The 14,809-nt window shown below is 41.2% G+C and overlaps 1 protein-coding gene across 2 annotated transcripts in view; it reads right to left on the minus strand.

Moving 5' to 3' along the window:
• Positions 1 to 13,941, minus strand: part of MTUS2 (microtubule associated scaffold protein 2) — a 312,287-nt gene extending 298,346 nt beyond the window's left edge. Inside the window, exons 1-2 of one of the 2 annotated variants that reach the window (XM_083608962.1) lie at positions 13,448 to 13,941; positions 1,715 to 1,821 (exon numbers count right to left, since the gene is read on the minus strand). The gene's annotated coding sequence lies outside the window, so the exon portion shown is untranslated. Of the gene's footprint in view, positions 1 to 1,714; positions 1,879 to 13,447 lie in introns of those variants that run through there. The other variant, XM_083608963.1, reaches the window with a different exon arrangement.
• Between the last annotated feature and the right edge of the window lie 868 nt (positions 13,942 to 14,809).

Consider the following 14,809-nt stretch of genomic DNA (forward strand, 5'->3'; position numbering starts at 1 on the left):
TTAAATAAGGTGGTACGTTCTGTCAGTTTCCCAACTTCTAATATGCCTAGGACTCCTCTATTAGTATAACAGACCAGGAGATCACCACACCCATCCAAACTGGTTTGGGATTCTTCTCTTTCCAGAAGTTCTCCCCTCTCCTTACTAAATTGAGACCCAAGTAGAGTGTTCCTTCACAACTCTATTTCACCTGTCCCCAATTCAGCTTCCCAGTTTTTCTCGTCTGTATACTGTTAAAAGACTGTGGCAGAGAACAGTCCAGAATCAGAAGCAGTAGAGGAGTGGGGCCAGGAGATAGAAACGAGGCAGGCTGCTGAAGAATCTAGGGAGATTCCCCCTCCTGCTGCGGCCACCTCCCCTACCCCTTGGTCTCCCAGAACATGGAGAGGAATGAAGAGGGCAGAGCAAAGAGAGACAAAATGACAGAGCCTTAGGCTACTGGGGAAAGAAGTGGAGGAGGAGCCTTAAGAGAGCAGTGGGAAGGTGGAGACCTTCAGTCCTCACAACTGCTTCACTGGAGCAAGACCTGATTGGAAGGGTTGCTGTGACCCTAGGACTGAGCTGTTTTGTTTCTTTGAATAAATGGTCAGAGGCAGTCATGCTTCTGAGTAACGGTTGCTACTGTGCTTGGGTCCTGCTTGTGGTTTTGCATCTGGTTGGCTACTGTGGAATAAGGATGCTGGACTAGATGGGTCATGGGTCATGGGCCTGATCCAGCAGCTCTTATGTTTAGGAAGCAGAGCTTTGGCGAAAGGGGGGGGAGGAACACCTTCGTTCTGCAATGCTTAACTACCGATTAAAAGCAGCACTGATGAAGTTACTAAAATATGTGCTGAAATTTCTCCTTAGAATCCACATGATTTATTAGCAGAGGAGGGCTTTCTCTACCACTGTTAGCAAACGTGCCAATGCCAGAGCAGACTTCTTAATTTAATCTTGTCATCTCAATTTATACAGGACATGGATGGGAAACCACATTAAAATTAATGCCATCTGGCCAACAAAGGGCTCTCTCCTGGTTCAGAGATGGGCTGCCAGTAGAAGGGGCATGCTGAGCAATTTCGATGACATTTTTAGGTGATAAAGTTAGTATGTGGAATTTTATTTGATTTTAGTTTTTTAAAAAAAATATTGCCGCTTAGAAGAACACTAAAAACTAAACATTATTCAACAAGCAATAGATCTGGAATAATCACAACCCCCTGCAAAAAAAAATATACAAATCAAATCTGAATAAATTTTCTTTACCAGGGTTAAGTTAAATTCCACACCAGAGCTCAGGTATCTAAACTAGTTATATTTCCTATTTCAACATGAGAAGTTTTATAGGCAAGGTATGTATCATGGAATATAACCTTCCATTTTCACCTGGATTTTTACATTAAAATTCGTAGCTTGCTGTGTGTGCTTGAGTTCGGTTTTCTAAAGCAAATCCAGATCAGGACCACAATGTGAGGGGAAAGGGGATTTAATTTGTCCTTACTATGGTCCTGATCTGAATCAAGACCCCTTGTGAATTCTAGTAGACTACAGGTGAAAAGTTGCTATTAGTGTATCAAACAAGGGGAACTGAGTTTGCTTATCATATGCTGTACTATGTAGAAGCCAGTCAGAAGGTTAGTAGGATCACCCATGATCTCCTTTGCCCTCCCACCACACCACAAAACAAGCTATCTTTTCTTTGTTTCATTATTAAGAAAACAGAGTTACCCACCTTTTAGGATCTGGGTTTCATGCCTCAGAAGAGCTACTTGATCTGCAGGTAATGCTTGTCATCACGCGGTGAAAACCTTCAGCTCTTGATTTCTGCAGATCAGGCTGCTGTTAGAAGATGTAAGAATAGGTCAATTTCCAGAAAGGTAGCTGTGTTAGTCTCTTGCAAAACACAACCAAACCCTTTGTCACGTAAATACAAAACTGATAGCAACACAAACAACGTAACAGGCTGTATGTAACTATAAAATTCTTTTTAAACGTGATTCAACATATATATCAAAATATATGGTTCTATAGACCAACTTAACATATAAACGAAACATATTATGAGAAATTAAAGTCCAGCCTGTTACGTTGTTTGTGTTGTTATCAGTGTTAGTCTCTCGCAGCAAAAACAACAGAGCCCTGTGGCACATTTACAGACTAACAAATTTATGATGTAAGCTTTCGTATACTACAGTCCAGCAGATGCATGAAGTCTTATCGTGAGCTGCAAGTACATGTACATGCACACACATACATAAATACATGCACACACACCCCAACACTATATATATATGTACATATGTATGTATGTATATATATATATATGTGTGTGTGTATATGTGTGTGTGTGTGTGTGTGTGTATATATATATATATATATATATATATATATATATATGAGATGTTTGGAGGAGGAAGATTGTAAACACTGAGGGAAGAAGGAAAGAATATTCAGAAAACACAGACCATTATAATTACCTTATTAGCAGTGGCCATTCAAAAGAAACAGGAGTTGACAACACATACATCCTAGCATTGGTAAGCCAATTAGCAAATGTAGCACTGAACCATTTAATGTATTAAATGGTTTTCACATTGCAGTCTCCCCCTGAAGTTCCTTTGTTCAAGGATGGCCTCCTGAAGGGTAGCTGCAGCGTCCTCCGAGGCTGAAATATTCCCCCAGTGACTTTTCTATGCTGCTATTTCTGATGTTAGTTAATTTTATTACGGTTGTTATGTTACTAAACAGGTAGGAATGGTGATAAATTTGATTTGGTTCACAATAAAGGCAAATTTGCACTTTCTGAACAATATGTGAACCAAAAGGCAGCCATCATTTGAAAATTACCCACCTCTGAATGTTGCAATGCAGTTCTTCAGCCATGTAATATATAAAGAAATGCAAATGCTATGTGCAGTGTGCATAAAAGCACATATACAGGTGAAAATAACATACAGATGTGCATTGTATTAGAGGAAATGGCTTGCAAAAAGTGCATATTGCATACAAAATGTGCATATTAGGAGAAATTGACAAATTTGGCCACTCCTTTAAATGTGTGATACAGCTTTATCCTAGTGAGTTTGCAACAACCACAGAACAAAACAGTGAATTCTGTAAACATATTTTGTTTTGCAATAAATAAAAAGAACCCCACAATAAATCATTTAAAAAAAATCTTTTAGACAACATTTTGGAAATATTATTCATATAACAAGTGTCACATTTCATACTTGAAAAAGCCATTTGCTACCTTACTATTTAGAAGACATTGTTGTACACGCTTATTTGAAACCATTTTGCACTTGTATTGCTTTATACTATGGCTCGTTTTTCCCTTTTTTAAAAAGCTAAACAGAAAAGAAAACGCCATTTACTGACACTCTATATAATAATGAGTAATAAGCCTGTCGTTAGCATTTCCAGGGAAGGAGTCAAAATGAGATGCAGGAGGAGGCCAGGACAGCCATGTGCTTTTTTTGGGTCTGCTTCAGCACAGCAGGGGCTACCAGCTCAACATCCATGACTAATTTCCCATGTCTTTTGCCAGCATTTGATAATCTGCCACTCTGTCAGTTTGGCTGGCTGCCCCTGGTACTCTCCTTCCTTGGATCCTTATTGGAGGTTTGGATGGTCCTCAGCAACAATCTTTTGCTGATGTTGGAGTGCTAGCCCCTTCCACTGCCAATGACGCTACCATCAAGCCATTATTTTGCACACCTCCTGCTTTGCTGCAGAATCAGCAGAAAAGGCAAAAGCTAGCTTGGGGCACCCAGGAAAAGAATCAAAGATATTTGGTATGCTAATAGTGCCTAGTGGAGTTTTTTTTGCTGTTGGTTGTGGTGATATTCTACCATTAGATTATAAAGAAACTGGGCTTCATCCAATGTACTGCTTGAAACAGAGAGCCATGACAACTTAAAGACCTATAAACCTATTGTGGTATAAATATCATGCTAAAGCAATTTTGTTGGTCTTTAAGGTGCCACAAGAATCTGTTCTTGCTGCAAGAAGAAACACAGCTGCTTTTTCTTTGGAATGTGGTGCTTGAGTACACTTTAATTCTGAAGGTGATCCTGCAAGAGAATAAAAATGCATATAGGGAAATTACACAGGAGTTGAGGTATGTCTCTGTGTAATTTTGCCAGAATCAGCCTCATGAGCAGGAGTTTTGGAGAGTGAAAAAGTATATGCAGATGCTTTAGACTGACACTCCCTTTATTTCTGATGTTGAGAGGTGAGTACCTTTAATTATGTAGCCAAACAGCACCATCCACCCAGAAAAGAGAACTATCAGCAGGTTCAGGGAAACCCCCAAGGTTTGCTAAAGTACAAAAAAGATCATTAGGGAAGCCCTTGAAAACAGCCAGTAGCCCGAAAATGCTGACTTTACTGGAAGTCAATAAAGACACCTGCTGTTTGATCTCCCCAACATGGGCTGGGAACCTGTGGACCTCCAGATGTTGTTGGACTATAGCTTTCATCACCCATGACCATTGACCAAGCTGGCAGGGGCAGATGGGAGTTGGAACCCAGCCACACCTGGAGGGCTCAGGTCTCCATTCCTGCTGCCATATAATTTTATTCATTTAAATGCAGGGCTCAGAGATGGCCTGCATGCTGTAGGTGGAAAGGGTTAGATACCCATTCCTGAATGCATTCAGCTGTTTTTAGAAGAAGAAAATTACATGGGAAGATCCAGTCATAGACCTCCCATATAATAACTATTTTCACCCTTTTCACTCTTGCTCTTTGGATCTATAAACAATCCAATGCAAGGAGGGCTAACTCTACTGAATTAGGCAACTGGAGGTATCCCACCTCAGGTGCTAAATTCTGGGTACCATTAAAGGACATCATATTGTCGGTTATTTTGATGGTGATTATGATAACCACCATTTGAGGGAGCACTATTTGAATCTTCTGCCTCAAGCATCAAAATGTCTTGAGCAGTCTCTGAATGAAACATGAGACCCTGCAAAATTGCTTGGAGCTAGCGATCTGTCAGGCACCCCCTGGAGGTTTTTAGAAGTCTCCAAGCAATAAACAACAAAAAAGCAACCATTTTTGATAGGTTATATTAGCCATATATGGGGTTCACAATTAGTGACACCTGCTCCGTACATGAGAAGTGATTGTTGATATGTCAGCCCTCAAGGCTTTCTTGTTCAGATGTAATGGCATGATTGCCCCCACTTCATCTACTTAATTGGCATTAGTCATATTCAGAAAAGGAGCTAGTCTGTATTCTGAATATTAATTTTTTTTACAGGATAACAGCATCTAGACATATTTAATTGGGTTTTCCTAATGAAATTTTAAATGAAAATTGCTTCACGTTCCTGAAAATGAGTCATGTCTCTTCATGTGGTAAACAGCCTATGGATTCCCCACACCATATGAAAATATACTGAAGCTGAATAAAATTCAATTGTAAATGGGAACAGAGATGTGGGTTGGTTATTTAAAGGGCATTAATCTGCACATATCTCAAAAGCAGGAGTAGCCAATTAGCTGCCATCCAGATGTTGTTGGGATTACAACTCCCATCATCCCTGATCACTAGCAATGTTGCAGGGATGATGGAAGTTGTATGCCCCACCAGTTAGCCCTATAAACCAGACTGCACTGTTGTGCCATGTGTTGTGGATTCTGGTACCTCCAACCAAGACATACATCAGGGACTGAGCACATTCAGGCTGGAGAGAAGTGTTAGCTTCTTCAAAAGCAAAGGAGCTTTAACAAACACAGTAGTAAGGCTAAGCACTGAACCAATCTAGGTTTGCAAACTATTAAATGTGAAATTAATATAGTTGGCCGTCCCTATTTTTTTTAGAAGGAATTCTTATCAGAGTGCATTGTTTGCTAGCAGTATGAAAAGCATTTCAGAAGCAAAGATGAATCAACCACATTAAGAGAAAACAAAAGCCTTAATCTCTGTTTCCATCATTTTCTTTTTATTAGCAGAGACAAAAATAGGCATTGAGATTTTGAAAAGTAACCAAGTTGCACTTACATTGGGTTTTCAAAAGATGGCGCTTAACAGCAAGATACTATTGTCCAGATAAAAAATGATTTTATGGCACCTTGAAAGATGAACAGATTGACTGCAGCACGTTGTCACATGCAGAACTGTTATGTTCATAATACAGAGAGAGAGAATGCAAAGAGTGGGCCAAAAAGCTATGAAGAGCTACTGTCTGTGAAATGTTTCCGCAAAGCACAGAAGTAGACAAGATGCACATAATGACCAAAGTAAATGCATTTATGTCATATACGTTTGAAGATAGCCTATAAAGTATTGACAGTGCATCTTGCATTTCATCATCTTTCTGGTCCAAAGGTTTACCAGCTTTCTTTTGTCTCTGTATCAACGTAACCCCCAGATGTTTTTGGACTAGTGGTACCTTGGGTTACAGATGCTTCAGGTTACAGATTCCATTAACCAAGAAATAGTACCTCGGGTTAAGAACTTTGGTTCAGGATGAGAACAGAAATCGCATGGCAGCGGCGCAGCGGCAGTGGGAGACCCCATTAGCTAAAGTGGTACCTCAGGTTAAGAACAGTTTCAGGTTAAGAACAGACCTCCAGAACAAATTAAGTTCTTAACTCGAGGTACCACTATTACCCCTGGCCATTGGCCAAGCTCTTTGGGGATGATGGGACTTGCAGTCTATCAGCATCTGGGAGACCTAGACGTAAGAGAGGGTGGACATACATGGAATATATATTTGACAACTGAAGATAACACTTCGTGCCTTTTGGCAAAGGGGACTCTGGTCCATGGAAGGCTCTGGGTTTAGCAGCATGACAACAAAAGGGTGCTGAAAGGCAGAGCTGAGGAAGCCAATAGTGAGGTTGAGTGGTACCCATTTGGCTAATACCTCTAAGTGGCTTCCAAGTGCTTTCCTGTTCTAGCCATGTAAAAATGTGACATATCTGACAGCTCCCCCAGACTTCCTTTTTATTGTGCCCATGATGGTACTGATAGCAGTTAGACGCGATCCTATTTTCAAAACTGTTTGTGCCTGCAAAAGGTTTGGGGCAGTCGTACGTCGCCTCTGCACTATACATTTAAAGCATATCCAACAGAGCTGCAATTCCTGGAGTTCTTTGGAATGTGGGATTTGTTAGCCCTTTCTACTAACAAGAAAGGGCTGAAGAATCACCTCTTTCCATCTGTACCTCCTCAGACACTGAGCTCTACTTGGGAGGCCTTTCTCTTGGTGTCCCTGCCAGGAAATGTGTAGCAGATGTTACTGCTACACATGTTAATACTTTCCCATACTGCCCCCTGCCTCCAGTAATGGAATAACCCTCCTTGGAGAGGCCCATAGGGAGCCCATGTTGTTTTCTTTACAGCAACAGGTAAACTTCCCTAGGCTTTTACAATAATTTGTTTTAACTTTTACTTATTTAAAACGTTTAAATTCCTCTTTAAAAGAAATTCCCATTGTACACTAAAGCACCTGAGAATGGCCACATGGAAATCCATGAACCTATGAGAAGTTTTTAGGTCCACTTCTTCCTGTGATGTCACTTCCTGTTATGTGACCATCGGAAAAACCTCTTATGCTAACCTGGTTCCAAGTTGTTTTGGGCTTTGTAAACTAGTAATTTTTTTAAAAAAAACAACTTTAAACTTGGCTTGGTAGCAAATTGGCAAAGTTTTTAACTCCTCCCCTTGCATTCCAGAATGCATTTTTTTTATTGTTATCATTTTATTGCTATTTTGTAAGCTGCCAGGAGAACTTTGTTCTAGGATGGTCTATGCACAAAATAATGAAAAAGAGCTGGAGAATAAGGGCCAGAGCAGCTAGGACAAAAATCTGGCATTTTATGGTTGAACGAACAGGCAGAATATGGTGGATCATGGACAAAGCTTGGCAAAATAGGACTTTTGTGATCTAATCCTGGTTGGACATGATCTTAATGTTGGGCCAAGGAAATGCTAGTTGGTTGGCAGCAACCCTCACCACCTTACAACTCTGCCCCCAAATCAAGCCTTAGATCAGGAATGTGTTCTCCAGGAAAAGTGTTAAGATCTAGAGGTGTCCAAAAACCTTGCAAGGGCATTAACCTCTGGCAGGCAGATTCTGGAAAGCATAATGTCATGGACGCCTGTTAATATGCAGCCATAATCGACACCACTGTTCTCTTTCTCTCCCCACCCCCTGTTTACATAACAAACATTGCCTTGGCTAGGTCAACACATCCTGTGCTTGTACTTCAGGGGATACGTGCTGTCCACCACTGTGCATGTGTTACTGTATGTGCAAGCAGGCAGAGTGGTCAGGCCTGGAGAAATACTGGGGAGGAATCCAGCAGTGTTCTCATGCCCTGAGCCAGGAGGAAGGACTTCCTATATTCTTTTTCCTCCAGCACAGCATGCACGTAACATGCAGAACAGCAGGTAGCCCTTTTCAGCTTCTGGTACATACCATACGTCACACAGCATAAAAATGCAAAGCCGTTATCCAAACAAGCCCAAGTTCTATAAGGGGATGTGGACCAGAGATAAGATATTCCTGGAGTACTGGATGGGAGTGGAGGAAAATGTAGGAATCCCACGGAATGCGTTGTGAAATGTCTTCGGAAGGAAGAGAGAAATAGCAGTCAATGTGTCTTATTTTATCTGAAAGTTTGTTTGTCGAGTAACTTCTCAGAAACTCACTTGGCACCTTTTCAAAATGAATTTTTGGGTGTTGCATTGTTGACGGTCAGAAAGAACAATGCATCCCGCTGAATCAAAGAAGTAGCATCATCAAAGGAAGTTTAGGCACAAGGGATTAAATCTGGAAGTTTGTAACAGAAAATCAGAGGGAAATGGAAGACACTTCATCAAAGGTGATGAAGAATGTGAAAAGCTGAACTGCTAGAACTGTGGCACAAAGGGTGGGAAGGAAATATGCTGATGCAAAGCTGGATCCTCCCTACTGTCTGCTCTACACGGGAGAACTGCACAGGATCCAGGGAATTTGTACAGCTTTGGTCAGGAGGAGCTGCTTTTGCAATAGGGAAAGGGAACAGAAAAGAGGGGGCCAAGCTGCTTCTATGTCCCAGAGAAGAGTTCTAATGAGGGCACTTGCAAATGGGGGTTAATACTGCAAATGGTTCAAGTCAAATGTTGCGAACAGGGCACGGGCATCAGGGATTTTTTGTTTTAACCTTTCTGGATTCTTCTGCCCCCTCCCAAAAAAAGTGTTAACCTGGGTTAAGCGGGTATACGAGCTGACATTTTGATGCCAATGACATCATCTGGATACTGCAAAATGCTTGCTTGTGTTGGTAGAGCATAAGATTGGGGTTGTGGGTTCGAGACCCATGTTGGGCAAAAGAATTCTGCATTGCAAGAGGTTGGACTAGATGACCCTTGTGGTACCTTCCAACTCTACAGTCTTAGGATTCCATGATTTTATATTGTATAAGTAGTATTAATCCAAAACTACAACTACCTGGAAGCATCCTAACTCAAGGTTCTCCAGCAGATTGCCATATATCCTCTTTTTCCAGGACACGTCCTCTTTTTTATGGGTAGAGTCGTCATAGTGATACATAGTTAAAAGTAGAAGTCGGCAAATGTGACCTCTTTTTTTGCTTTTCAAAATATGGCAACCATACTGATTAAAACAAAGCCCGGCTCATATGCCAGTGCGGAACAGTTGTTAAGAGTATCAAACTAAAACCCAGGAGACCAGGGTCCGAATCTCCACTCAGCCATGAAGCTCACTGTGTAACCTTGGACTCATCACCGATTCTCAGCTTAACTTACCTCATGTTGATAAAAAGCAGAAAAGGAGAACCATGTGTGCCATCTTGAGCTCATTGGAAGAGATGCAATAATAATAAAAAAATAAAATTACAAATATGCACACGCACAGACAATTCTGAGCAAATTGAAAGCCTCAGTCTCTCTGCTTCTCTGATGTAACGCTGCATAATGAGGACTGCGTAGATACCACCAGAAAGTGCAGAATCCTAAGCACTGTCACTTTTGTTAAGCACAAACTCCAGTTTTCAAGATCTTACAAGAAAGAGATTAGAGAATGTAATATCTCAGAAATTAGAGCAGGCCTTCCAGTGAATGAAGCGATGGGGTTTCATTGCCGTTTTGCTCTTACCTTGCTCTTTTCCCAAGGTCATTATTTCCTGTCTGGTGTAAGCATTACCCTTTGTTTCCTGATCTTCTCGGTTTCCATTCTCACAATCCCAGCAAGAGAGAAACCTGCAGTGTTATTTTTGTAGAAAAAAAGAGATGCTGGAACTCACCATGAACGCCTCCCTTGTTCTCTTATAAAGGCAATGCCAGAACTGTTCTGGTGAGTTCTGGCTGGGGAAAAAAGCCCTGGAAACCTGGAAGAAGAATGAACTACAGTGGTACCTCAGGTTAAGAACTTAATTTATTCTGGAGGTCCGTTCTTAACCTGAAACCGTTCCTAACCTGAGGTACCACTTTAGCTAATGGGGCCTCCCGCTGCTGCCACCGCGCGATTTCTGTTCACATCCTGAAGCAAAGTTCTTAACCAAAGGTACTATTTCTGGCGGAGTCTGTAACCTGAAGTGTCTGTAACCTGAAGCATCTGTAACTCGAGGTACCACTGTATGTGCAAATATAGGTAGGTGTTGCTCAAACGTCTGTATGGTTAATTTGGTATCCCTGCCATAGGCTAAAAACCCCTTTTGTAGGGTAAATAGGGGCCAACTCCTAGGGACCGAGGTCCCTTCAGCTCCCCACCCCCATAAAAATATTTGAGGGGACCAGCCCCCGAGTTGATGGGCATTGACATTCAAATGGTGTGTTTGTGCCGCATCTTGTGATCGTTTATGCAGGGCGGGGCTTACCTGCCCCCCCAATATTTTATTCAAGTTGGGACCCAAGCTGCTTTTGAAACTGCACATTGGACTTGGCCTCTTACCATAACTAGTTCCTGGGTCTGCGAAGGTACAAAAAATGTGTCGCTGTTGTTGTAGCTACCCTGTAAGGTAAAAAAAATAAGTAGTTCCTGCAAACAACGCTGCTTATCTATGGATGTGTTGCTGTTTTTATTACTCCAAAGGCCTTGGGCATCTGTAGCTCCAGACACTTTCTGAACGTATTTACACAAAATCTTCCATGTGATCTCTGAAGTGAATCAGTTTGCTGGGATTGTGATGCTGCGTTCTTTTTATCTTTTATTTTCAAGCTCTGCTTTTCACTTCTGGTTCCCAAAGCATCCATATACTGCTTTCTCTGCTCTTCTGCAAACACTGTAAACCTTTTTTTCAAAAACCCTGTCACCCTTGTTGTACAGGGAATTTGGGGTGTACGGGAAGGGGTATGAAAACAAGAACAGGATCCAATGTGGCTTGAAGAATCACACTTTTTTCTTCTTCTTTTAAGCCGAGGGAATGCTCCGCCCCTCCACTCCACATTTTTTCTCCTTTTCAGTGAGACCAGAGCCAAATAAGCCACTATCAGTTTCCTACAGATCCTCTAAGAGCCGTTCTCATTCATTATGAAGCCTGAGTTACGGAAGCAATCTTCCTAAGGGCCACTTCCCCAGCTAGAGCGCCTGCTGTGATGTGATTCATGTCCTTTGTGTTCCATGCAGAATCTGGGGATGTTTATGAAAAACGGCTCATCTAAATGCGGCTCGCAATTCCTTTTTTCTTTTTTCCAGAAGAATCTCAATTCGGGAAGGAACGAGAGTTACATCACATCGTACATTAGCTCATTTCCACCCCCAAGAACACATCTGGCCCTGCTTTCACCACCCCAGCAGAGTTATTAAAAGCATATAGGAGAAAGGCCAGTCAGAAATCCCAGAGAACATATTTTACAATCTAGCTGCTAATGGCTTGGTGGCCCACAATTCCAATTTTCTCCAGTGGAATCTATGCAAATGTGAAGGCAAAGGCCTGAGGTGGAGCTATAAAATGTTTATGAAGCAGCGGTGGAATAATGTCTCTGAATAATTTACACATTTTGCGGGGCAAATGTGATTAGTGATCCTGCTAAATAATTCTGCCTGATGAGGCATCCTGCATAATTCGGAAGCACGTGTCGTCCTCCTTTATTTGTTTGCCAGATGTAGCTGTGGCCTTTCCGCTGAAATCCTCAAGGCGACTCACAAAGGAAGAACATTCAAAAGGCATCGTGAAAATACTTAGAAATCCAATCGTAAGATTAAAAGCAGCACAAAACCAAACAACAGTTTGGTAAAATGTACCAGTAAAATAACCATTGGATTATGCCAAGGTTGCAGGTTTGATCCCTGTATGAGATATTTGCATATTCCTGCATTGCAGGGGGTTGGACTAGATGATCCTCAGGGTCCCTTCTAACTCTATGATTCTACCATTAAAGTGAGAGTTGATCACATCGAAGTGCATTTTAAAACAGATGATCTTTGCCAGCAAAGAGAAGCAAAAGATGGAGATCAGCAGGCTTCTTTTTTTAACAAGGTGGGTGGATGACACCATCAAGGATGGGGGAGAAATTTGTTCAGCTAATCCGCACTTCCCAAACCAATACAAACCAAAACAGCTGTCATTCAAAATTCACAGTTCTCTGAGTTTTTGCAATGCAATTCTCCAACCAAAAAATGTGTAACTGAATTATTTATTTCCATTTATGAATCGCTTCCTATAAAACATCTCAAAACAGTTTAGCAATAAAACCATCAACGATGAGAACATATATAATAACAATTTCAAATACAACACAGACTGGGATTAAAATTTCCACATAAAACACTTGTTGGGGGGGGGGAGTCTCCAAAAGGTGCTGGAAAGGCAACAGAGGTGTTTCCTTTCTGATGTCTAATGGGAGAGAGTTCCAAAGGGTACATAGAAATGAATTATTTTGTGAGAGGGGGTTTGTTCTTGGTTTGTTTTTGTTTTATTATGTATTTTGTGTTCTCATTTTGTTTTTGTTTTTTGAATTTGCATTTTATTTATTTGTTAACATTCTTATATTACCTCAGTAAACGGTGTCATATTACATTACAGGAGTTACTATAATATAATTTCCAACATGTATACAGAAATTATATACAAATTTTGTATTTTTAATGTTATGAACCGCTGTGTGATCTTTGGGTGAAGGGCAGTATACAAATAATAATTATGATTATGTTGAGGAGAACAATGCACAAAGTACATTATATGGCAGAAACTTCCTTTAAAAACACATATATTACACAAAATAGCATCATGCAAGTATTAGGATTAATGTCACAGTAATGTGGTGCTGTAAGGAGGCAGCCTGAAATTAAGAAATGGAGAGAAACCCAGAATTGACAGATTCTCCACCACTGACAATTCCTTACCCACACACAGCTTGATCTTATTTCTCTAAAGCTGTGGTCCCCCCCACACACTTAATATGGAATAAGACTACTGGGTCCCTCACTGAGGTAAATATTTGTAAGGTTAAGCTCAGTACTAATTTTTTTAGAGAGAAAAAAGAATTACTGGAACTCACCCATGACCACCTCTCTTGTTCTTTTGGAATGGCAATGGCGCCCACCTGAGAGGTGCAGGAACTGAGTTCTGGCTGGAAAAAAAAAGCCCTGGGTGGCAGGTGGAATGGCCAATCACCTCCTCATCTGACAGACAGGTGACCAATAAAGGGAGGGAGGCGGTTTCTGAGTCTCTGAGGTAACTTGGGCCCAGGCCATATAGACCTTAAAAAGGAATTACCAGCACCTTGAAATGGGCCTGGAAGCAACTGAACCACCAGTTGCCAATAAGCTGTAGCATTCACTTATCACATAAAAAAGTTTAAGCTGCCCCCCAGAGTGATTTAAAAATAAATGAATAAGCCTTTTTCCGATTTGCTGGCAACAAGGCCCACAGGCTTTCCTACTGTTATTTCAGGAGCACCTGAATAACAGGGAGCACAACAGGGTAGCTATTTTGCATTCTAGGGAAACGAGCAAAAATTGGTTTTTCAGACCTCTCCCCCCTCCGCCCGCCCCCACCACCGCCAGTCAAAATACATAGTACCTCAGTGACTTTGGCACCTGAAGTAGAAAATCCAACAAGCCCCTTGTTGGTTTGCATTTCTTAGTGCAGAAAGTATTGATCTGATGTGTAGAGATTTTTCCTATTCTGGTTAATACAAGAGGATCCAAGAAGCTACTAGAAGCTTCTCTGTGTGAGAGAAGCAGACAGAAGGGTCATGATCGTTTGGGTTATACCTTCCGAGAAGCTGAGTACAGCTGGCTTGAAATGGTTCGCTTATCTCTTCCAATTAAGGTCATGCTGACTATAAATATAGGCCAGAAGGAGCCTAGGTTTTAATTTCTCTTTCTATCCCTCTTCCTTCTGGTGTGGTGTTCATAGTATGCTTAGCGTTAAGGTTTAGTATTGTTATAAGTTTATAAGTTCTTATAAGTGCTGCAACTTGATTTTTATGGACTGTGCCAATCCTGAATGTACTGGATTTGTGACCATTATGCTTATTTGCCTTCAGTAGCAAGTAAAGCTCTGCTGAATGAAGTACAATTGCCTCTGGTCTATGTTTTGGAAACTCTGCATTGTGTTTTAAGTTTTTCCTCCACATGTATGACACACCTTTCCCCTCTTCCTGGCTATAAAAAAATTACAATAAATCAAGTAACCTGTTTTCCTTTTGTGACACCCCAAAATCAGATACCTGAGGCTGCTGCCTCATTTTGCCTAATGGTCAGGATGGCCTATTTCATAGAGCATATTCCTAGTCCAGCACTCTAACCATCACACTGCCCTGGATCTCCAGAATAAAAATTAGCAAACACACATTTGTGTTGTGGGCCTACGCCCCTTACCTAGTGATGTCCCTGCAAAGCTTTGCTGCTGTTCT

The sequence above is a fragment of the Podarcis filfolensis genome (genome assembly GCF_964270895.1).
Source record: "Podarcis filfolensis genome assembly, chromosome: 4".
NCBI lineage: Eukaryota > Metazoa > Chordata > Lepidosauria > Squamata > Lacertidae > Podarcis > Podarcis filfolensis.